Source organism: Ambystoma mexicanum, chromosome 4p (assembly GCF_040938575.1).
Source record: "Ambystoma mexicanum isolate Mex_15411 chromosome 4p, UKY_AmexF1_1, whole genome shotgun sequence".
Classification (NCBI taxonomy): Eukaryota; Metazoa; Chordata; class Amphibia; order Caudata; family Ambystomatidae; genus Ambystoma; species Ambystoma mexicanum.
Genome location: NC_090927.1, coordinates 623,861,312 through 623,887,600, shown reverse-complemented (window position 1 = coordinate 623,887,600; position 26,289 = coordinate 623,861,312).

Here is a 26,289-nt window from a genome sequence, read left to right as displayed (position 1 = left end):
CTTCAAACCAGATGTTGAAGTCCCTCAGGATAATTAGATGTTCGTGCTTGATGGCTATGTTGGTGATGGCTTCTATGAAGTTATTGACAAATGTTGCATCGTATGTCAGTGGTCTGTACACCAGGATGAATGTGATGGTGGTTTCTGGGTTCGCTGAGGTGTATGACCATGGTTTCGCAGTTGATGATGTTGAGAGGTTTGTCTGTTTTTATTTTCAGGTGTCCTTTGAATGCTAAAGTGCTTGTCTTTCTGATGCATTTTGGGAAGGCTCACAGACCCACTACTGAACATGAGTTCAGTCACCCAGCACTTCCAGTACTAAACAGCTGTTCAAAGGACATGCACTGAGTACCCATTTCCGCTATGTCACATTCTACTGTATGGATGGAAGGGGCAAGGCTAAGGAGCATTTGGTAGCTCTCGCTACTTCCTAGGGTGTAAAAAGATTCAAAGACCATGCTGTACTGGGGAAGCCATGCAGTCCACTACTCCTTCAATGCCGATGTGTAAATTGGAGTAGCTGAGCGTCATTTCCTTACTATTACTACACTATGTTGCAGAGAAGAGGCAGCACAAAGATCCCCTCGTACCTTCTGTTGATTTTCTGGTTATGATCATTAGTTTGAAAAAAGCATATAGAATTACATATCACACACCTCGTTTAATGCAATGGTAAGGTTAATGAGGTGATATATCTTTCAAAACCCAGAGAAACCTAACATTCCTTAGTTATTTATATTTTAAGTAAACTATGAAACAAAGATGTATACTTTTAAAGTTACTTTAAATTCATTGAAATCACTCTAGATAATGTGTATCAATATTTCATTGAAACTCAAAAACTCATAGCTAATAGTGAAAGGACCAGATCTCTGACTTGGCAGTACCATGGTTCTGATACACCAACAGCACCAATGGCCGCATTTGACACATGGTGTGGCAAATGCAGCCAAGCGTGTTGAGTCACATCCATCCTTCGCTACTGTCCCCAATGCTTCATGACCAGTAATATTGACCATGCTTTCCGTTATTCAGCTCTGCTGTCTGCACTATCAGCCATGCTATGAAATCAACAATATGATCAGCAGCCGTTTCTAAGATGTGAGGTTCCATGCCACTTTTCCAGCACTACCAGAAATGTATACCAAGTCAACATAAGGGACACGACTAGCGTCTGAGCCCACACTGAGAAGAATGTCTTCACAGTGTCCACAGCCTTGGCCATGTTATTTAGTTAATCAAAGCTTTATTAGCTAAGCCATAAATGATATTATGTTTGATGCCATCACATATGTAATCAGTGGTGTCATATATGATGTGAACAGTGATGCCACCAGTGATTCTATCACTGATGTCATCAGGGATATCATCTATGATGCCATCATTGTGGTCATAGCCTGCACAACAGGGGTCGCAAAGTTAAGGTGGCTTTAGCTGAATTTCACCTTAACGTCCCTCCGACTATATATTATAGGGTGTTTGCCGCCCTATAGTTAAAGTGAGTTGGAGTCCCATAGGAATCCCTCAACATTCTATTGTTAATAATTTTTGATTCGAGTAACAGATTTGGTGGAAATTTTGAAAGTGATCAAGGACTTGCGCCACCCCCCTGACTGCAATGTTCCCTAAAGATTTGTTAAAATATAAAAAAGTAATTAAGCAAAAAAGAATCTTTTCCAAAAGTGGGGCCTACTCCACATTCATTGTCCCATAGACAAACATGGTACATTTTTCCCAAAGCAGCCCAAATCGCTGGATGGATTTGGACATGGTCCACAACAACTTGTGCACAAAGCGTTGACACACGATCCATGCATGGTTTGGGGTTATTCTGTGCAGTAGTTATTTCAATATTTGACCTATAAGATAGAATAGATAGCTATATGTCAGGTGTCTACCCAAAACCATTTTTGTTTTAAAAAATGCAATGACAGCCATCTTGTTTTTCCCTCGATGCAAGAGATATCTGCAGCTATAGCTGAGGGTATGGGTGAATAAAACGCAGGAAAAAACATATTGGCAGGTCAACAAAACATGCAAATGCTATAAGGCCAGAGGTGGTGTGGTGGCTAGACGGTAGCAAGTGTAATTTGGGAATTGAATGGAGTCCAGGGATTGAGTCTGCAACACAATGTTTTCTGTTGCCTGTATTGTCGGGGAACACAAGAGAGCAGGGGAGGTGAGGAGGCCATTTGGGGAGTGAAAGAAGCTGGAAAAGATGAGGGGGGCCATTTGGTGAGGGCCTCAGGGGCAGGAAAGCATTTTATTTCCAGCCGTTTTGCCGATATTTGCGGCTATATATGAGGCTAGGGAAGACTACAGATACCCACGGGTAATAGTAGTCCCGTGCCTCTGGCTGTATATTTTGGGGTGTCTGTTTTATTTCTTTTAAAGTTTATTTTTATTGGTATACTGATGTCGGGGGTGAAAAAATCACTGTCCCCAGTAGGTATTTGGGAGTTTTAACTAATTTGCCTGTGTGTTTTCAGACTTTCTTACATGCAAGCCTGTGAAGTAAAAAAGAAGTACATTGTTTAAAAAAAACTATACAAAAAGGAGCACCCTACTTTAGTTTAGATGCCCCATACACTGTATTTTAGCCTGTGTATTATCACCTGTGGTATTATATCTTGTGTAATTGTACCTATTAAATATATCCCACCTATTTTACTGTCATGTGTTATACTCTGCTTTCTATATCTTCATCTACCTTACATAACTACATGGGAAGTATTTAACTGTATTGATCTTTTAACTTCTATTGTGTTATAAATTTCAAATTGTGCCCCATCCCATTTAACAATAAAAAGGAATGAACTGTAACCGCGGTTATATAAAAAAATAGTTTTTGGGTATTATTTTATTGTATTTGTGAATTTATTTGTGATAGGTAGTCCTTAAGAGAACTGTTTTGGTGTACAACGAGTGTAGTATTTTAACACATTTGGAGTACTGTTTAGATGTAATGAAGGAACACATGTAGTCTTTCTCTGTTTCCAGGAAAATTATTATGTAGTTTTGTTCTTATGATTTATTGTATTGACAGCTTTTAAGGACCATTGTATCACTACTGTCTCTTTTGTCATTTATATTGCACACCGCGGCTATACAAAAGAGGATTCATTGGTGTATTGAGGATCATGGCTAGCAACAGCAATGACTAGGGTTTTTACCCTCGGCTATTCAGCATCCACCTGTTGCTCAGCGTTGCACCCCATGGTTCAAATTCGTACCCTAGGCAGCCGTGGTTATATACAGACAAATGGCACATCAAGTGTTTGTGAACATGTCAATCAATGCTTCTCTATAACTGCGGCTATATGATGCACATGTGTAGGCACGTCAATGGTTTTTTGCTTTTTCATTGGTTTTTCTGATAGATGTGGCTACTGTTATAGCCGCGTCTATTGGACCATACATTTTCTGTGCAATAATCATATTTTTATGTGGATGATATAGGTCAGAAATGTATCTGTGTGTGTTATTTTGTGTGCTTAGATGTTCCCTGGTCTTATTTGAAGTTTTGAAGGTTGGCGTTGTTTGGTTTTCAGTTTGTAGAGAATTTACATGTAGACACGGCTACAAGAAAGATTTGTAGCAGCATTGAATAGCCACGGCTACTAGAGATGCTGGAAAGGGTTTTGTATGTGTTTTGGTGTTTCTAATTGGCTAGTGTTAATGTTGTAAATATATACCTCTTTATGATAGCTTGCAGTGAATATGTGTCAGCTATGTTTTTATTTTTCTTACAATCTAGTCCTCTTTTTCTGCTTTTGATTTTGGAAACTATGAAAGCCACCATTTTTTTTTTACTTTTCTCATTTTGACTACAGAACTCACAATGTGCATTTCATGTTACCTGAGACAAAACATAATTGGCATTAATCAGTTGTTTGTCATTGGTTTCTTGAAAATTGTATTTGATAATATGTTCAGAATGGGGCTTTGTGATTTTTTTTTTTTGTGTCTTACTGTATTTGTTGATAATGAAGTGGCCCTGCTGTAAATGTAAAAAATGGGTGGGAACAATTGTTGGAAGTTATTTATTTGGAAAAAAAATGTATTTCTGTGAGGTGCATGATATAGAATCTTCCTGCCCTCAAAATAAAAGAATGATCACAGAGCAATAGAAATGTGATTTTATTTACAATGATTTTATAATCAGTTATGGTGTGTATGGAAGTGATCTGGGGTGATCTGAAAATGGGGTGATATGAAAATGTGTGTGCTTTAAAATATTTGTTTTTCTGGAGTGTTACTGCGTGGTTATCTACAAGACAAAATACATTGGGCCTCATTAGGAAGCTGGCTGCCGCGGAATGAACGGTGCCAGTAAGGTACTGGCACCGTTCATTCCGGGCCGCCACATTACGGGTTTCCTCATGGGTGGCGGAATGCACGTCTGGTCCAGACCATATGTGCATGCCGCCACCCGTGAGCAACCCAGGATGCTAACAACGGACCCGTCATTTACGGGTCCGTTGTTAGAATCCTCCCCATTCCCACTGAACCCCATAGGGGCTCAAATGGGAATGGGGATGTACCGGGTCTGGGTCCCGAGAATGGAAATTACCGGGCCCGCTAAAGTCGGCATGGCCCGGTAATTCCCTATTTTGGGACCCGGACCCGGTACCCGGTTTGGGGGTAGCCATGCCAGTAAGAACGGCATGGCTACTTCCAAACTCCTAATGAGGCCCATTGTCTTCATTTGTTTGTTGTTTTGTGAAACCTAGTGTTTCATTTAATGAAAAATATGTGTTATTGGTTTTATTTTTAAATATACACTCATAAAGAATATAGCAATGGCATTAGTTGTGCAAACTCCTATTATGTAAAAAAAGAAATTGAATGTTTTTTTTGGCGCAAATTGCCCCAATAAATGCAGGCACACTATGGGTTCAGCAATGCAATTTCAGTACACAAATAATATTTGAAGTATAGGTTTGTGGTGCCTGCTGTTTTCATTCTTTTTTTTCTGTTTTTATTTTTGTAAAATAAGGGTATACAAAAAAAATGCCACTGAATTTTATATCTATTTGTAGTGGCAGTAATTACTTTGGTGTTGTAAAATAGGTCTTGTGTAACTATATAGGGTGCGCTCTCTCACCCCATGATGCAGTTGTCATATTTCAAACACAATTCATTAGCATTTCTACCGATGGGGTATAGGTAGGACGGGAGGAGATTGGGTGGAGGTGGCTGGAACAGAGAAAGTGATAGAAGTGGAAGAGAGTGATGCAGATGTAGTTTTCTACAGCAGATACCTGTGCGCACATTATATGCCATGGGTTTGTACATTTTGATGCAAAATAGCCTTTCAATAGGGTTTCTCCACATTTTTGTAAGGGAATCAGAGGAGGTGCTTAATCAATTAGAGGTTGTAAAAGTTTGGGATGGTTTATTGGAAGTTTCCATCTGAAACAGTTTTGTTGGGAAATATTTCATGATTGTAGGTAATTTTCCTTCCATGTGGCAACCCCCAAACTTTTTGCTGTTGTTTTACACCCTGATCTAGACTTTGCCGGAGAAGCACAGCCTTCCGCCGCACTCCTCTGGGCTTTCGCTCCATTCTTACGGGGAAACGGACATGTCCTTAAGACAGTCAGTACCGGGAGACTTTGTTTCCCTTAGTCCTTTCCTCATGTTGCAGCTTTTGAGCAACATGAAACAAGAGTGCACCATAACTTACATTACCGCGCTCTTGGGTCTCAAAGTCATTCCAATGGCCCTAGAAACTCTGGCTGGACTTATCATGAAATGTGCAAGTGTGTCACGGACGGGACTGGTGGCAGCTATCGTTTCTTTGTGTTTTCAACCCCTTTTTGCCATGTTAACCGCACTTCCCGTGTTGGGCCCAAATGGGTGGCCTGGCCTCCAAAATGGCCATGCCACGAGGTTCTTTGTCCTGTCCGCTGACCGTCTTGCCCCTTCACCTTCCCCCAGGTCGAGCCGACCCGGGGCAGTCCTTATTTGGTCATGCACTTTCCCGCGAAACACAACGCTTTCGCGGGCTTCTGCATGCCTTGTGTGTGCCTCCATGATCTGGGCTGGGATGTCTGTTCCCAATACACATCCTGGGTGCCAGAGAGTCTAGAGTGTCTTAAATGCCTGGGACCCCCGTGGTCCGTGATAGGTCCACGTATGGTGTGAGTGTTTTGTGAGCAGATCTCCCATTGGGTCCTCTCCATTTTGGCGCGAAGGGAACTCTGGATAAGAGGAGCCTGGAAATACCACTACCAGGTCGATCTCCTGAGTTCTCACGAACAAAGCATAAGGAGCCAAGTATCCTGCAACTAAGAAGCTGAGACGAGGAATCGCTGGTGACCCGCTGAAGGTTTGGCACCCTGCACTGCTGTCGTCATGTGAGACCCCTCTGCCTCTGATCGAACAAGAAGGCCTGTACTGCTGCTTCAACCCTTTAGAATAGTGGGGACAACTGTTCTTGGCATCTTCACCAAATCCTGTACGTAAGCCTTCGGAAGCGTTCCTGGGCCATCCAGTGGACTGACCAGCCTACACAGGAACCTTGCTCTGTCACCGCCGTCTGGTTTACTGCTAATCCCGTGTCCTCGGCACTCTCACACGATTCGTACACTTGGCATTCCCAGATCCGAAGTGAGACGTGCTTTGAGACCGGAATACCTGCGGTTGCCGAGTTGCCCTGCTGTGGTAACAAACCTGTGTGTGTTTGCTGCATTTTGGGACACCCTCGTCCCTGACTCCTGCTGTCGCAGAATCTACACGGCGTCGAGACATCCTGCTGATCGTATCTGAACCTGCCAGTACGAAAACGGAACCGGAGAAGAAATCTGGGTCTGCCTGCATCGGGGACCGGTGAGTAGTCAATACCCTAACCGGTCGCCCTCCCGCAGGAGCCTGTGGCTCTCCACCACTGTCGTAAACAGTGACCCTTTTCCGCACTCGCGCCCTGCTTTTGCCCACAAGTGGAGGCCGCACTTGAGTAGCGGGGAACTGTTCATCACCGTTTTGTTCACCTCTCTGAACTGCCTGATCTCCCTGGAGAGACTCTCCTTTGCCAGTTGGCACCCACGTGTGCAGGTACTTTTGAGCACAAGGCTCCACTCTTCGTAGGGCTCGGACTTCCTTCTAGTTAGGTGGCCTCTGATGTCGAACTGGGTCTAACGATTACTTGCACTGCCTGTTTTCCTCCCCATCTAGGTGGTCTGCATATTTCGTGCTTCTAACTCTTTAGACCCCTTGGTCTTGTATATATATTGTATTGCTTGTGATGTGTTGGTTTATTGGAGTTTTACCGTGATTCTTTACTATGGTCGATTTTACAAAGGCCTTGTAATAAATGTGTCTATAAACACCTGTCTGGAGCCATCATTACCCTGATTGGTCTGGCTTGCCCAGAGGTTACCCTGTTCCAAGAAAATAGGCTGGCCTTCTGAACCTCTGCCCCTCCAGGACAGAGTTCAGAAATCCATCTTAACAAGTTTAAAATAGGAAGCACACTAAATATATGTAATGTTTGTGTTACTTTACTGCTACTTGATACAGAAATACCGACAGCTGGTAAAACAATGGCCACACTAGTTCTTCCGTGGAGTTAAGGTGAATATTTAGCATACCCATGCACATCTTCATAACTTTCTTTCATTGCAGTTGTGCAGATTGGGCATAGGTAGTATAGGATGAGGTTTGGTGGAGGTGGCTGGAACAGAGGAAACAATAGAAGTGGAAGAGAGTGACACAGACATGCTTTTCGACAGCAGATACCTGTGAGCAGGTTATAGACCATGGGTTTGTACATTTGCATGTAAATTGGGCTTTGTATAGCATTCCTCTATACTGTTGTGAAGGAATTGGATGAGGTGCCTAATCAGATTAGAGGTTGCAAATGTTTGGCATGGTTTATTGCAAGCTTCCATCTGCAATAGCTTACAATAGGGAACACACTGAACCTTTTTAATGTCCTTCTTACTCTGATGCTACTTGACACAGAAATACTGCCAGCTGTCAGTGAAAGTTTCCTGGGTACACTGATTCTTCCATTGAGTTAAGGCAAATATTTAGCATAGTCATGCACATCTTTATAACTTTCTTACATTTCTCTTTCCTCTCTGTGCTGAGCAGGTTTCCTGTAAGGTTTGAGCAAGTGATTTCGCAAATTCCCCAAGAAAGTGGCAATGTCCAATGCAAATTAGACATATCCCTGGTGTGTATTCTATTTATAAGTTGAAATATATCAGCAGGATATGTAGTTGACCAGACGTCCAGAACGTGTCCCGCGAGGGAACCTCGTAATGAGGCGGTACGGGGTTAATGGCGCTGGCACCTTTACCGGCGCCGTTAACCCTTTACCGCCTCACTTATACTAAGGCCCTAAGTGTGTAATATATTGCACATCTAAGTTGCAGCAAATTATTATTTAACAATAAGTCCTGAGCCGCGGGGGAGTCACTTCAGTTGGGCCTGTAACTATGTCAATTAATTACGTATCAAAATCCACCCATTAAAGGAGCTGCCAGTTACAGGCAGAGGGCCTCATTATGAGTTTTGGGCCCTGAAATAAGGGTGCCGGTAGCAACGTACCGGTACCCTTTCTGGACCACCAAACTAAGAGTTTGCTGGTAGGGGCACATAACTCCCAGCAGGCTTGATCAGCCAGGAGTTCAGGCCCCTACCGGCAGTGTTTTCAGTGAAGCGTCGGCACCATTAGCAATGGTGCTGGCGCTTCAGTGACTCCATTCCTGTGGAGTCCAATTGGACTCCACGGGAATGGGGATTTACCATTTCTGCCACCTGCCACAATATCCGGTGCACCGGGAAGTCAGGCGGTGGAAACAGTGTTATAGGGTTGCTGGTAACTTGCAGCATACCAGCAGGATTTACTGGCAACTCTGTAATGAAGCGTAGAATCTAGAAACAACTGCAGCACTTGAGCACTCCATATGATCAGTCATCAGAAATTCTAGAGAGATTCAGAGAGAAGGATTTTCCTGATGTTTCTACAGATGTGCTGCTCCTATCTCCAGCAGTACCACTTGGATGAGTGAGAGGCCTTCTCAGGATCTTTTCTTTCTGATGCAATGCATCTGCCGGAAGTCTTCAATCCACTTCATCCCGGGATACTAATAGTGTCTTTATTCGGTGGCAAGACACTCTGGCATTTCACACCTGAAAATAGAAAAAAAGATGTCTGCCATTGAATGGGATATGAAGTCTTTATAAACCTTCAGGAACATTTAAAAGCAGTACCTTGATTTATCCATTCTTTTTTTTTACCTTGTTAGCTTGTTTTTATTTTTTTTTTTAAAGTTTTTTGATATTAAGTGGCAGAGTCCTTTTTGTGTTGTTTTTTTACAGTATTTATTTTTCCTCCATGGTCCAGCATTTCAAAATTATATGACTAGCAGTGATGATGGGGTGGTGTGGGTGGCTTCAGCTTTATCACTATGGAAGAAGTAATGTGCACAAAAAACATTTCTGACAGTTGGCAATATTTCTGTGAAAAGGACCAACACAGCAAAAAGGAGATCAAGGAGGTCTTGTGTAATTTTTGCAGAAAGGTTTGGGACATCGACGTTAATCCAACATTTGTTCGTGTTCATTAGGAGGAAGTGGATGCATCCTATAGGAAGGCTCATGTAAAACGTAAGGTAAAAGCACATGGAGCAAGATCAGTATTTGTCTACTGTGCCAGAGACATTGAACACATTTACTAACTATTTTCCACCATCTATCACCTGACCTCAGTCCATCCTGCCCGCACCTGATCTTTCAAACTGTATTGTGATATGCAAAACCTGTTTCAACTTGATTGGGGTGGGAGGTGGCACCTGAGACGGTTTGAGTAAGGCTCTTTCTGAACATATGTCCAATCACCAACCGAAGGTATATTTTAAGTGTCAATTTATTTTATTTAGACGTATTGTTTGTTACAGGGGCGTGAAGTTAAGGTGGCTTTAGCAGAATTTCAGGGGTTTTGTTGCATTAAGTCCCCACCTTACCATCCCTGCAACTAAAGATTTTTCCTTGATATATATATATATATACATATATGGACATATATATCTATATCTATATATCCATATATTCCATATATATTTATATATATATATATATATATATATATATATATATATATATATATATATATATGGGTAGGCACTTGATTTAGTAGGCCACGATGAATAACAGTCTCAAAACCACCAATAACAGACACTGTGAAAATATGTGAGGGAAAAACTGTTTTACCATGTGGATGAGCAATCTAAGCAGTACAAGGGTGGATTGCACAGCATTTAACCAGGAGCTGAGGTCTTTCATTCAAATATAGGCATTCAAATATAGGAGGCAACCTCAGTTTTTGATATGATATGGCATTTATAACGCACCTATACACAAGTGTTTCGAGGCACGACAGGGCAAGGGAGGGGGAACAGAGGGAAGACAAACAACGATCCTACTAGGCCGGATGTCATTCAGATCGCACAAGTGCATGGGAAGGAGGAAAGTGTGGGAGTGGAAAGGGGGAGGTGTCAGTGCAGTACATGGGATAGTTAAATAAATACCAAAAGTTAAAGTATGGCCAACAGGTGGCAAGTGCAAAGGTGAGTGCAGACATTAGGTATTAAGTGCTGGTAGTGGGACTGTAGGGACACAGAAAACAGTCCCCAGTTTGGGGGTTGCCAGAAAGGCAGTGCAGGAGTGCGACTGGCAGGGGAGGGGTCATGGACCTACGATCAGAGGGTGGCCAGGTAACCAGTGCAGTTTCAGTATCAGCCAGAAAGTCAGCAGGGCAGAGAAGGAGAAACAGCAGAAGCAAAGAGAAAGGTTTTGAGGTGCTTCCGGAACCGGAGATGATTCTCCTCAAGTTTCAGGGAGGCAGGGAGGCTGTTCCAGAGGGAGGTTCCAGCTGAAGAAAGAGATCTACCACCAACGCGTTGCTTGGAGAAGTGACTGACCCTGAGGGAGTTTGAGGCGAATGAGCGATGAGCTTGAGAAGGAAGAGATTCAGGAAGAGAGAGTTGAAGGTATTGAGGCCCCAGAAGGCCTTGTGGACAATGCAGAGGGTTTTGAACTTAACCTTCAAAGCCACTGGGAGCCAATGCAGAGATTTCAGTCCTGGAGAGATGCGATCCCTGGGCTTGAGGCAAAGGACAAGTCTCGCAGTCCTGTTCCGGATGAGTTGCAGAGGGCAGAGAGTAGAAGCAGGCAGACTTAGACAGAGGCTGTTGCAATAGTCCAGCCTAGAGAGAACCAGGGCTCTGGAGACAGTGAGCTTCTGGGGGAAGGAGAGGAAAGGAAGAATGCCTCTGAGGAGGTGCAGCTAGTAGTGTGACGTCATAGAGACATCAGAGATGCGAGGAGAGAAGGAGAGTGTAGAGTCGAAGATGACCCTTAGGTTTTTAGCCTCACAGGTGAGAGCAGGAAGAGGGCCAAGGGAGACTGGCCAGAGAGTGACAGGAAAGGAGGGGACAGGTGTGCCGATGAGGAGAATCTCATTAAGGCAGAGATCATTGGCAGCACACCACTCCTGCATGGTGGACAAACAGTCAGAGATGAGAGAGGGAGAAGAGGTGGCTGAGGGTAGCCTGAAAATGAGCTGAGTGTCATCCACATAGCACTGGAAGTTGGGGCAGAGTGCGGCAATGCAGTGGTAAGAAGTGGCAGGTATTGGTTGAACAGCCAGGGAGAGAGGTTAGACCCACGGGGAACACCACAGGTAGAGATAAAGATAGAGGAGAGGAAGGACCCAAGTTGAACCTGGCAGGGTCGATCGGAGAGGAAAGAAGCCAGCCACACCAGGGCCTGACCGGTGATCCACACTTGTCACGGACATAGTTGAGCAGGATGGTCATGGTTGACCATGTCAAAGGCAGAGGAGATATCAAGTAAGAGGAGGACAGAGGGGGTGTTGGAATCAAGGTTGGAGAGCAGGTCTTCACGGATGTTCAGGAGAGCAGTTTCCGTGCTTCTGGCAGCTCTGAAGCCAGACGGATGATCATGTAGACAACCAACAGATTCAGTGTGAAGATGGGCTGCACCAAATTATTTGAAGATGCTCTTAGTATACAGGTGCTTATGGATATAGTGTGCATTGGTTGGGTGTAGGAATGTGTTAGTCCTCACATTCGTGTACCTCCTCAGTCCAAATGATACCATTGGATAAGCCTATGGACCCATGAAGGAAAATCTGCAGATTTTGAATCCTGAAATCCGGGGCTCACAAACTAGGCAATCGATGACATGGCCATGACCTGACTGTGACCCCTTTTTGCTTATGTGGCTCCCACTGGCCACAGGAGCCAGTGAGGAGCTTTCAGATAAAGATTTCAGGGAGGCATGAGGGGCCATCTGGTATCTGATTGAGGTCTGCCTGAGCCAACCAATTCAGGGTCTGCATTATTTGGGATGCTTACTGCATATTTGGATGTCGACATAATTATAGAGACATGCGTACGGATTTGTACCCAGAACTGCAGCTGCGTAACCAGCAGAGGATGCTGGTGTAAATCATTTACCAGAGCAGAGGCATGAACAGAGACCCACATTAACCCAGTGTGGCTTGGGACAGTGACATTGCTGCAGATTGGTGATATGCTTTTACCCTTGCCCATCCCTGAGGACTCTGCAATCGCAAAGATGCGTGCCATCAGATCAGGCACGGTCATTTTATACAAAGTGGTAATTGAATGCAGTGGGCCACCATTTTTAGCACTTACATACTGTTGGGTCCTCTGAATGCAATTTTGAAGTTTTACAAAACGGGGTGCAAAAGTAAATAGTAAAAACAGGTGAAATTGCCTTTGTTCTTTATTGTTACTATCTGTTTTGTAAAAAATGTAAATGCCACCTGCAAATAATGCTTTGCAGACAGCATTTACAAAAGATTCCAAGTACTAAAATCAGGCAGATTCCATGGGAATGCTTCCTTTTATGCCAGCCAGAAATCTCATGCAGACGTAAAAGCATGTGTCCTTTGAATTTAGAGGAGGAATCCACAGCAGTAACGTTAATTTCATTTCATGCTCTTCTACTTCAATAGCAGCACAATGCTCTAGAGTCTAAAAGTAAGCCATATTTGGCCAATGCTTGCTTTTCCACTTTTCTTTTCCACTCCAGGCCTTGTAGAATTTCCCAGGGAGTTAAGGCAATACTCAGCAAAAGACATGTGGGTGCCATCGTTCCGGCTGCACACAGAGAGAAGGCAAGGGGCCAGAAATTAGTCCACCATGACAAGAAATGCTGATGGCCTGGACTGCCTGTAAACTATATGAATCAATTTTAGAATATTATCCAGTGGCTAAAGAAAAGCAGGTGCAATAAGTCAATTAATCTGCCATTCTGACACTTCTCCCCGAATGTGTTACATTAGGGTCCTGAGCACCCACACCAAATTACCACTAAACTACCTCTGGAAAACGATAGGTCCCGAATTAATGGTGCAACTGTCTCTGGGTTTCTTACCCTCGACATGACACATAACTTAGCGGCTCCATCGAGCATCCCCATTTCCTGGGTTGTGGAGGACCCTTTTTGTGGATGCAGCCATATGTGAGCTTATCTGTACCCGTACCCTAGATTCCGAACTCATAGGACACTATTTCACTTATCATGACATACTAAGGAAATATACACGAGTTATCTTGGGAAGATCAGTTCCTGGTTCCTAATGTGACAGTGGGGCTTCATCAAATCCATTCAAGAACCAAGATATAAAAAATCCAGAGTATCTTCCAATTTTCCAAAAGAAGTATGTTCAAGGTTTGCAGTGTATCCTTACAACATTTCCCTAAAAACTCAGACTAGCAGTAGGTCATGTGAAAAATATCCACTTCGTAAAACGTGAAATAGAAAAAAGGTCCAGTGAATGAGTGGCACGATGAATGATATCACAACGAGGTGGACTAGCCAGACAGCACCTATGAACAGGAGAATGAATGCCCAAATAGTTTTAAAAGCTTCCCTTGCAATCCCACATGTAGTCGTGATTTCATGGAGCAATCACTTTCTGCCTCCCATGTGCTCACCTAAACCCGACTTAATGTTGGTCCAAGATATTCTTTTTTTAAATGAAGGACTAGAATTATTGGGCAATCTTCTTTTCTATCAGTTTGGCTCTGTATTGAAGGTTTGAAATAGGCAGCCCCTGTGGATGATTGCTACCCATGCTTTAAGACATCCCCTAGAGATTGGTTCAGGAACTCAAGTTAAAAGGTGGAGATATAGTTCAGTGTCAGCGATTTTAAGATCTTTGGAGGGCAGTGTTCTCTGAAGGAGTCAGAGAGTTTGCTACTTTCCACCAGGTTGACAATCAGAGGAATAAGAAGCAGAGGGATCATATGCGCTTGAGCGGGCATCACAATTCTAGGAGGGGTATCAGTTCTACATGAGGTAGCATTATTAATATTAGCATAAATCGTACGCATTATTTCTAAGAAAAACGTAGTAAAGTTGTCATAAATCTGCTGTGAACAGATTATTACATTTTTTATAGCTGAAGTGTCCCAGTGAGATAATTTAGCCATGATAGATGATTTCTTTGATAATATTTTGTAAAGGACAAACATTTGTCCTGGGGATCATATGTGGATCTCCAAGTTGTTTCTTATTTTGTTTTTTTCATCAGGATTAATCTCACATCACTTCAAGTAGTTACTACCTTTAGGTCTGTTAGAGGGATGAGGGTGTTTTGGGGGGAGCAGCATATCAAAATTGCCATTTAGCCGCTTGATACAGAGCCCATAATTATGCCATGAATTATTATTGCTAGTTTGATTTATGATGCAAGCAGTCCCCAGAAACTTCCCCAGGGCAGATGTGTCCAGGTCTTGCCAGATTGGTTGCCTATATTGTGTCTGTGGTGGTTAAGAAGGGCTCTTAGAAGGAGCAGTTTAGGATTTAAATTGAATGCATGAATAATATTGATCTGATCATTTCGTCACTAGGAGTGTTGTGATATAAGTCCAAAGTGTGGCTGGCTCAATGGGTAGGCCGAATAATTTGATGACATAAGAGGAGATCTTCCATAGTCTCCAAGAGAGTAGATGCTAAGGAGCAATTCTCCACATCCATCTCATAGATGAAAGCCTCCCAAAACAGTGGCACTCGTTAGCTCAGTTTGCAGTTCTGCTACTGAGCATGGCAAGTTGCTCTCTGGAACCTAAGGTCTTTATGCGGCAATGGTGGTGAAAAGGTGCAGGAGCATAGACGTTGTTCCACACAACAAGGATTTGCAAAGATAACTTACAAACCTCCCCATTGGCCCCTTTGAATTTCGATGGGGACCATGTGTAGAAGAAATGGCACTGTAACCAAGTCTCTGTGATAAACGTGATTCTACTCCTATGAGTCTTGTACCAACATTTGAAAGGAGCTCACATAGCCAATATTTTAAACCTTCAATTCATGATTTCACATGCTAAAAAGAAATATCATCAGACAGCATCCACCTAGATAGTAGGAGGGTTAAATAGTACATCCAATGCATTTCTCCCGCTCCCCAGCCTTTCTCTTATGAGAGGATATGAAATCTATCTCTAGGCTGTGCTTCACAGCTGACCTAACCTTTGTCGAAGGGAATACGTTATAAAATTGACTAGTCCAACTGCAGGCCTGTTGTGCTGGAATCCTGAAGAATTTTCAGCATATCCCTGATTAATATTCATGAGATATATGTGCACACAATGATTCTAAATATGTATATATTTGCTCATGAATATCAATGAGAGATATCGTAAAACATGTCAGGATTCCAGCCTTTGAGGCCTGGAGTTGGACAACCTTGGGCTAGAGGGTGCATGTCAGCATTTCGATCGCTCGTTGGTCTACTTTTGATAGGGAATATTTAGATTTTAACATCCTGAATGACAGCTTCAGTCGTTGGCAGAACTGAAAGGGCAGGAATTTAAAGACTTCAAAGAAATTAGCTGAAAGTACATTTTGCCAAGAATGGTAGCCAACGGCCTAGACTGCTTGTGGACAGAGAGATTCACATCATAAAACTAGGGGGAAGTGATGAGCAATAACATTGAAGGACACTTAGAATATGCGTTGGGGGATCAGGCATTCTTTTTTGGGTGTTAAATAGGGACAGAAATGCAACCCATGTACATTAGTTTCTCATGAAGCAGAATTACAAGATCAATATGGGATGTCCATTGAGTTATTTTCCCTTATTATAACAACAACTGGGGGCGACTGTTGAAATCAGAGTTTTGATATGCACAACACATCGCTTTGCACCAAAATTAACAAAAACCAAAGTTCTGGCCCAACCAAAGGCTTATATTTGCTTGCTCATGGTTGGTATTTCCCACTCCTTGAAAGAGCTCTGGCTGTCACCGATAATCGCTTGTCACAGAAAGAGACATACACTTCCATCAGTTGACTTGTTGCTTTATTTGGAAATGGTCGAATATTGGGATATACGCTACTATCATATACTCCCCTGCACACAATACCCTCCCCGCCCTCCCAACCCCACTTACCTTTGTATTTCTCCTTTTCGGGAACAAACGCGCTGGGAACACTTCTTTCCCCAGCACGTCCGCTCCCAATGGCTGCAATAGAAAGGGAAAACGGAAATATCCTTTGACTTTTTTTTTTTGTTTTGTTCCCGAAACAGTCTGGCGGGCCGGGGTACTAATAGCTATAAACCCCTCATCGTGGGGGCATTACCGTGTCAGGTAATGCCCCGGGGCCTTCGTTAAAGCCCTGGCTTTGCTCTTACCTATAACTATGGGTCCCGGGGCATTACCCCGCAGCTCAGTTTTTTTTGCTTAAATAGCTTACTCAGATTTTATTTGGCTGGGAGTGTTATGTTTCGGCGGAAGCCATTTTAAGTCTTGGCCTTGCTTCCTTCAAGGGACTAGTCAACCACCTTCTCTCGTCGGCAGAGGGTAGGCTGTCATCTTTCGCTGTTTCTGATATGTGTCAGAGGGCACATAGAATTAACTTTATGATGATGATACAAAAGTCTTCTGATCTGTATTCAGAGATTAATGAGAAGGGATAGCCTCATAGATATCCAATGTCGTTTTCATCTATCCAGGTGATAAAGGGCCACATTATCCACATTTTTTAAGTGTGAGGAAGAAAACGTCTTGATAGATCTGCACCATTACTCATTCCTATTCCAGTTTTTTTTTTACATGAAATCTTATCAAGGATCTCCATTTTCTCACAGTAGAAGTCACTTTTCCCACTATCGACTGTGGGCCCTTTTCTGAGATTTGCCCTGTATGCACCCTATCAAGTAGAATAGTCCTTTGCTCTTGCAACACTTTTTTTTTAAGTTTGTTGCAGTCTCATCTTTTGATTCCAACACTCCCAAAATTCTTACGTTGCAACGTTTCTTCTAGTTCTCACGGTCATCAACCTTCAACACCAAGTCCCCTCTCATGACACCAAGTCCATGAACCCCACCTCATACTTCATCTCTGATAGCTCCATAGATATCTGATGATTTTCAAGTCTCTTTACTCTATCTTTCACTTTTCCTAATTAGCCCTTTAATTCCACAACTGTAGCCAGCAAATCTGAGTGGAATGCTGTTATTTCTGTTAACATTTCCATTCCAGAATGTCCATTTTAGTGGCTACTTCCAGGGTACTCATTCATGTTCGCCGGCCTTGACCACCATTCTCCTCTTCCCTGTGCAAGCTATAAATTCTAGCAAAGTGCTTTAAGGATTTAAGTACTGTTGTGATCCACTCATTTCCATCTACCTTGTGTTTCCTGACAAGGGTATCTCACCTCACACTCTAATTTAACACATAACTTGTTACACCTTTCCAGCAATAATACATATCCACGTGTGTGGACTTGAGTCTGAGCTATAGGCTATTTAAAGTTTGAGAACAATGTCCACCTTCAGAATTCTTGCCGATTCTCTACCTTTTGTGTCTCATCTGTGGTAAGTGCACCCTAGCCGGACTGGGTGGGTCTCATTGACCCAGCCACGTCTGCAGTGTTTAATCCCTTCTCCCCTCCATCTTCATTACTTAATTTCAATTGCTTATATCTAAGCCGCTGCTGCGGGTTTTGACCTGCTGCACCGGCACATCGAGGAGACCCACCCTGCCTGCCGGCCAATCAAGACATAACTCTTCTCTTACACATGGCTTTGCGCCTCCACTTCCAGGGTGCACAGAGGCATACATCCACTGCCTGGGTCAGTACAGCCCAACTCTTTACATGCCATCGTACAATGGGCAATATCTCCACCCTCAGGTCTACAGCCTATGCTCCTTCCACACCAGCAGATTTGCCCCAATGTCACATGGAAGTTCCATTTCACCCCTCAACTCCAGGCTTTTCTTCCCTTGCACCTGTAATTTTCTGTAGTGGGGTGGTCTGCCTCCCATTCCGCTGCCTTCGTATACAACACTTCAGGGCATCTGAGTCCCCCCACTGCAGACTTCTAAAATGCAATGGAACTTAAGCAGAGCTTCACTCTTTCTGTGTCGGTGCTCTTCCTGGTGTTGCAATTACCCGGCATGATTCTTTCCTTGGTCTGCATCACATAGCCACACTGCCATCTCCCTCTGGTTTGCCATGAAGCTACCTTCCTCAATTATACATCATCACCCAATTCCTCCTCAAAGCTCACAGGTGGGGATTTATTTGGGAGCGTGGGATAACCCTTGTGGGCCGTGGCAGTGGAATTCTTTCGACTCTGGTCGCAATTGTTGGGTAAAGTCCATGATGCACACTGTTCAGGCTGCCTTCTTCCGTGTGCACCAGGGTGGTCTCCCTTCTACAGATTTGATGGGACAGTACCAACTATCTCTCTGTGTGACGTTAGCATTCACTGCCTTTGCTGTACATGTTCATTGTTTGCAGGAAGATTGCACTGCTGCTCCTGTGCAATGGAGGGCCTGACTGTGGATGGTTTTGTTCGGTCAGACATATGGTCTTTAAGTTGATGTGTTGTTTTGTCAACAAGAAATGCAATGATGTGATTGGGTCTTCTCAGGAAAACTATGAAGTAAACAGCATATGCCTTAACCCTTTCAAATGTATGTAGCTTTTTGGCTGGCAGCTCTGCATAGATTCCATTGTGGAAGTCAAGCTGAGACATAGAGTCTGCTAACACATATGTTATGTTTTGGGGTTTTATATTGCACATTACTGCCATTTTCATGACCATATAGTATACGAATTCCTACATTAAATGTCTGTATTATAAAGTTTCTATTAAAGTAGTTTTCTTTTGAAAACCTCTAACTGGGCACATATACTCATTTACTTTTCATTAGCAATAATTAAGAGCACCTGCACGGTTTGTAATTAAGTCACTGCAATTGTGCCAGTTCGCTGTGAAATATTTGTGTACATTTATGTCTTTTATCTTTTGTCTAGGAAAAAGTAATTCATGGAGTATTCATGCCTCGCAGCTACCTTGAGCTGACCTTGAATCCCAAGGACAATGAAGTGGACTCCATAAGTGCCACAAACTTCAACAGTGATGTCGCTCTGGTGCCTGATTTGTCAACATTCAGAGTGATCCCATGGGCTGAGAAAATGTCCAGAGTGATCTGTGACTCTTACTCTATCCAAGGTAGCCCTCTGCTTACCTCTCCCAGGCACATTGTCAGACGACAGCTTGGCCAGCTCCAAGAGAGCGGGTTTTCACTATACTCTGCCTTCACTTACGAATTCTGCATTTATGGTGTTGCTGAAGTCATAAATTCCAAGACAATTTTCTTGCCAGCAGCAACCTTATTAAATGATCACGACCAACCTTTTATCCAACAGCTAATTGATGGAATGTACCACATCGGTGCAAATATTGAGAGTTTTTGTGCTGCTACTGGCCCGGGACAAGCAGAGATCTCTTTTCAACCAGAATTTGGCCTCCGTGTGGCTGACAATGCCTTTACATTCAGGACAGGTATCAAGGAACTAGCCAAGAAGAATGGATACATTGCAAGTTTTTTTACAGAGACTGGGTTCTACAATTCTGGCATCTTGTCACACAGCCTTTGGGATAAAGGCGGCAAGAAAAATCTCTTCCACAGCGGGACCCAGGAGCTCACAGACATAGGGAAAAAGTGGCTGTCTGGGTTATTACTGCATTCACCCGCTCTGAGTTGCTTGGGAGCACCCGGGGTCAGTTGCCGGAAGCGTTTTTCAAAAGACAGAAAGGAGTCGCAAGATGCTGCACATGTTACCTGGGGAACCAACAACAACAGCTGCACGTACAACATTAAATTCCATGGATCACATGGCATGCACATCGACAGCAATATTGGTTCAGCCATGGCTAATCCCTACTTGGTGGTGGCTGCTACCATCGCTGCAGGGCTGGATGGAATCAGAAGAGGGTTTAACACGTTTGTTGATGCAAACGACGCAGCCACAATTGATGTGACTCCGCCGGCTATTCCGCTGAGACTAGAGGATGCTCTTGTTGCTCTTAACGAAGACACATGTATAAAGGCGGCATTGGGCGAGGCCTTCATTCGATACTTCATCACTATGAAGAAGTATGAACTGGAGACTGAAGAACTGGATACAGAAAGGAATAGGTTTCTAGAGTACTTCATTTAGTGTGAACAATCCTTAAAGTCTGATTAAGTTTTTCACTAGTCAGAAAGCATTGCTAATCTGATTCCGGGTTTATGGGTTGTGTTACTGGTGTGTATTATTAATGCTTTTTATATACTCTGTCCAAATGAATTGGATTTATGCAGGAGACCATATACATCTTTCTATAGCTGGAGTTAAAGTTAATTCAAAATGCATAACTGCTTTTTTACTTAAGTTCCAGTATTTGAGACACAAACAATACATGATCTATGAACAAGGTGCAATCCATAGAATGTGAGCATTTTAGGGTCTTGAAAAGTTAATATTCCTTAGTATATCATACTCTCCATATAACAGAGTAAAACCGAAATAGCTGTTTGTGTTTTACTTCCGTTGTACACATGTCAAACTTATCCTAATGCAAGCTAAGGCCATCCTTAATGTCTACGCTAATGGGACCGTCTTGGTCCAAGGCCCTCAGGTCAACCTTCACCTCTTTGATAGACGCTTCCCATGCCTCATCAACTTCCTTTCCTCTCCTGCTGTCCCCCCTCCTCTGTCCTCGGCTACCTTGCCTCTACCCTCCCTCCCTGCCCCCTCTCTTGCTCCTTACTCACCTCCTTCTTCTACACCTCCGCAGGGCGTACCTCTGATCTGTACCCCTCCCCGGAAGTCCTTCAAGGATGGCAACCTTCTCCACATTGCCACTCTTAAGTCTCGCTCTGCCATCAAACATTCCTCTGATATCTGTCACCTTCTTGAGGAACTGGACCTGGATGTCCTCGGGCTCACTGAGACATGGTTCACGGCCAGCTCTGTCACCAGCTTTGACACACTCCTACCTGACGGTTACAAGATCCTCTCCGTGCCCAGGCCCTACCGTGCAGGGGGGGTGTGGCCCTTATCTTCCCTGAGTGGATTCCTGCCACTGTCACTCCTACGCAGACCTACTTCTCTTTTGAGTGTCTTGTCTGCCGACTCTCTCTCTCTCCTAGCCAGTCTGCCACCACCTCTCCTCTATGGCCAAATTTTCCCCTGAAGCCACAGCATGGATCACTTCCTTCTTACAAGACAGAACCATGCAAGTATTCTCGGACCTAGCATCCGCCTCACCTACTATCATACTCTGCGGTGTGCCCCAAGGCTCCTGCCTCTCACCCACCCTCTACAACATCTTCACACGACCCCTTTTTCTCATCCTTGACGCCATGGGCATCTCATACACCAACTACACTGATGACACACAGATCCTCCTCACCCTCACTGGCAACTACGACACTGACTCCATGACCCTCAACAACCTCTACAACACCATCCAAGCCTGGATGGCAGACAATGGACTATGCCTCAACTCAGACAAGACTGAACTCCTCCTGGTAGGCTCACCCGACTCTCACTCTCTATTCTCCCATCTGGGCCTACCCATTCTGCAGGGCACACTCTTGATGCTCTGATCTCTTCTGACCTTCCCCTCTCCGTCCCTCTCTCCACTCCTCTCTCCTGGAGTGATCACTTTCTCCTATCCTCCCACCTCACCCTCCCTACCCCACAGGCAAAGCCACCCTCATCTCTGCCAACCACCTTCTCGGTCATCCGACCCATGAAGCGCGTGTCAATTGAGGCTTTCGCTGCCACCTTCTTGCCCCCCCTCCCCTTCGGCTGACTCCCACCCTGACACAGCCCTCTCCACACTCCACTCTGCTATATCTGATAGACTTGATATCCTTGCCCCTGTCATGAGAATCCGCCTGAAGCCCAAAGCCAAATGCAACTCCTGGTATGACTCGGATCTCGTCACCCTAAAACGTAAGTGCAGGGTGGCAGAGAGGAAATGGCGTGCTTCATGTACATCCTCTGACAAACTGGCCTGCCGCCTGCTCCAAAGGCAATACCGTCTCTCCGTTCTCACCAAGAAGAGAGCCCTTATCCAAGCCCGCATCTCTGCTGCATCTAACTACTCGGCCGGACTCTTTAAAATCTGCAAGGAGCTTGCCAACCCTGCTGCAGTCTCTACCTCTCCTGTCCCCTCCCAGGCCCTCTGCACTGCACTGGCCTCTCACTTCGTCTCTAAAACTCAGGACATCCTGTCGACACTCTCCTCCTATCACCTCCCTCCATCTCTTCCTGGCTCTCCCTCTGGCCCTTCTGCAGCCACCCCTCCTCCCTCCTTCTCTGCCTTTCCCCTTTTTTCTGCTGACGAGGTTTCCAGACAAGTCCGATCTATGAAAGTCTCATCTAAACAGGTTTACCCCTGCTCCTCCAAAACTATCAAGGACCACATCGACTCCCTGGCTCCTGCCCTGGCTGACTTTTGCAACCACTCCTTCACCTCTGGAGTCTTCCCATCCCCCCTTAAGCACTCCCTTGTGCATCCTCTTCTTAAGAAACCCTCTTCCGACCCCGCCTGCCCAGCTAACTATCGCCCACTCTCCATCACTCCCTTCCTGGGCAAGCTCCTGGAGAAACTGGCCATCTCCCAGCTCAACCTCCATGCTGAATCTGTTGGTAGTCTTCATGACCATCAATCTGGTTTCAGAGCTGCCAGAAGCACGTAAACTGCTCTCCTGAACATCCGTGAGGACCTGCTCTCGAACCTCGACTCCAACACTCCGTGTGTTCTCATTCTGCTCGATCTCTCTTCTGCCTTTGACACTGTCAACCATGCCATCCTGCTCAACCGTCTCCGTGATAACCTGGGTATCACTGGTCAGGCTCTGGCGTGGCTGACCTCTTTCCTTTCCAACCGACCCTCCCAGGTCCAACTGGGGTCCTTCCTCTCTGACATCTTCTTCTCTACCTGTGGTGTCCCCCAGGGATCTAATCTCTCTCCCTGACTGTTCAACCAGTATCTGGCACTCCTTGCCCACCGCATCGCCACTCTCTGCCCCAATTTTCAGTGCTATGCGGATGATACCCAGCTCATTTTCAGGCTACCCTCGGCCTCCTACTCTCCTTACCTCATCTCCGACTGTCTGTCTGCTATCCAGGAATGGTGAGCCGCCAATGACCTCTGCCTTAATGCCAGTAAGACTGAGATTCTACTCATCGGCACACCCACTTCCTCCTTCCCTGCAGCGCTCTGGCCAGCCTCTCTTGGCCCGCTTCCTGCTCCTAATTGCAAGGCAAAAAACCTCGGGGTCATCTTCGACTCCACACTCTCCTTCTCTCCTCATATAACTGACGTCTCTAAGAAGTCTCACTACCAGCTGCACCTCCTCAGAGGTATTCTTCCCTTCCTCTCCTTCCCCCAGAAGCTCACGGTCTCCAGAGCCCTGGTTCTCTAGAAACTGGACTACTGTAACAGCCTCTATCTTAATCTGCCTGCCTCTACTCTCCGCCCTCTGCAACTCATCCAGAACAGGACTGCGAGACTTGTCCTTGGCCTGAAGCCCAGGGACCGTATCTCTCCAGGACTGAAATCTCTACACTGGCTCCCTGTGGCTGCGAGGATTAAGTTCAAAACCCTCTGCATTGTCCACAAGGCCTTCTGGGGCCTGGGGCCTAAATACCTTCAACTCTCTCTTCGTAAATATCTTCCTTCCCGAGCCCTTCGCTCATCTGTCTCCAACTCCCTCAGGGTCAGCCGCTTCTCGAAGCAACAAGCTGGGGGTAGATCTCTCTCTGCGGCAGGAGCCTCCCTCTGCAACAGCCTTCCTGCCTCCCTGAAACTTGAGGAGAACCATCTTCGGTTCCGGAAGCACCTCAAAACCTTCCTCTTTGCTTCTGCTTTCTCTCTCCCTCTCCCCTGCTAATTCTTCACCGAAACTGCACTGAACCTGCACCTGGGCCACTCTCACCGACCTCGGTCCTTGGCCCAGCCACTCTCCACTTGCACTGCCTCCCTGGCAACCCCTGCACTGCGGGACTGTCTCTGCATCCCTTACAGCCCCCCCCCCCTCCCAGCACTTGTCTGCACTTACCTTGCACTTGCCACCAGCTGGCCCTATTTATTATTTATTTTTTATTCTACTTACCCTGTTCAGCAATTCCCCCTCTCCCCTTCCCCTTGCACTTTTTCCCTTCCCCCTACCCCTGCACTTGCGCGATCTGAATGACACCTGGCCTAGTAGGATCGTTGTCTGTCTTTCCCCCCTGTTCCCCGCTCCCTGCCTCATCGCGCCTTGAAACACTTGTGTATAGGCGCGTTACAAATGCCATATCATATCATATCATATATCATATCATATCAAGCTGCACACAATAATGGTGCATTGCGGATATCAGCATGTGTGATAGCGCATAAAAGTTTAATGGTGTGACAAACACTTTATCAACGCCTGCCATAGGTCATCAAGACGCCATACCCATATCTCCCATTCTATTAATGTACGGTTCCGGTGGGGGCAACTGCCCTTCTGCTGTTTTTTAAGCCTTATGTCGAACCACAACATGACCTATCAGCTGACCTTAGAATGCTTCTGCACACATACGCGGATGTCTCCCATTCGTATTTGCCAGCACTGAGCAAGAGATCTCTGGATACCTCAAAAAGGCTTCAGCGGCATAATAAGATTGGCCAAAAGCATTTATGCCTGGAGAGCTTTTGTTAATATAAAGGGCACATAGTAGCATCAGCAACATTAGCATGTCATTGAAATAATTTAAGTAAGCGGTTTATGACGTGAAATGTGACTATCATAAAACAGCGAGCTCATAGCTGATAGCAAACCTTAGGAAAGGTAATGACACTATGCAATGTGGCTCCGATTACAGTGGTAGATCCGGCCAATTAAACTAAAGGATGCAGTCAGTGATACACTAAAATGCATTTGTACAAAAGGCATTATTTCAAGTGAACAAGCATAGGGCGGCCCATATATCCACCCTTGTAACCACAGCTGCCTCTGTAACTGTCCAGCGGGAAGCTAATGTGGACGATGTGCAGAAAATGTACTAATTTCTCAAGACATGTATTTAATCTTTAGTACTAATACGCCAACATATGGTTTAATTTGACTTTGATTTACCAACATAACTATTTGCTTTTACAATGATCTATATGAATTCAGATTCAAACATTTAGGCACGGTTTTAATTATTAATATAATTGTGTTTCCCGGTAACTCCTCTCCGAGGGCAATGCCATATTTCTTAACTAATCCAGGAAAACAATCTAGTATAGTAAGGGAAAAGAAATCATAAAACTATTGAAGATAATTATATTTTAAATTTAAGGCACCAACATGTGGAATACATGTGCATTCCTTTTATTGAATCATTAATCGATCCCTGTGTACTTCGTGACCACATGCATGCAACAGATGTCACAGAACAACACATGATACAAAGGGATACGTGCAACATTGCCACATTTGCTGTGTTTTTATCCTTCCTTTGGACGAGTCTCACAGTTGCAAAATTCTGTGCATCAATGTTATTTATCCTATAACCACTGTACATGTTGACAACGGATCTCCAAGTGATAGTGTATTAGTTTCACCAGGGGCAGAAGCATTCAAGGCATTTTCTGTTTTTAGCACATACTCATTAAAAGGGAGTTTATTTTTCTTTACAATCTGTATTGACAGTTTTTTTTGGATAATAGTCCTTTCAGAATGCTCCACAGCAGGGCCACAGGTCTATACACAACATCATTGCACATAACTACTGACCCCCGAGGTTTGAAGACAAGTAAGCGGCTAATCTGCACAACAGTGAAATCTAATTTATAATTGTAAACTGTGATACACTGACGAGATAAATAGGTTGGACAGGCGTGACAGGGTGGGAAACAGGTCAACATATGGAGTAGATGGTAGATGTGGAGTAGATAAAAAAAGT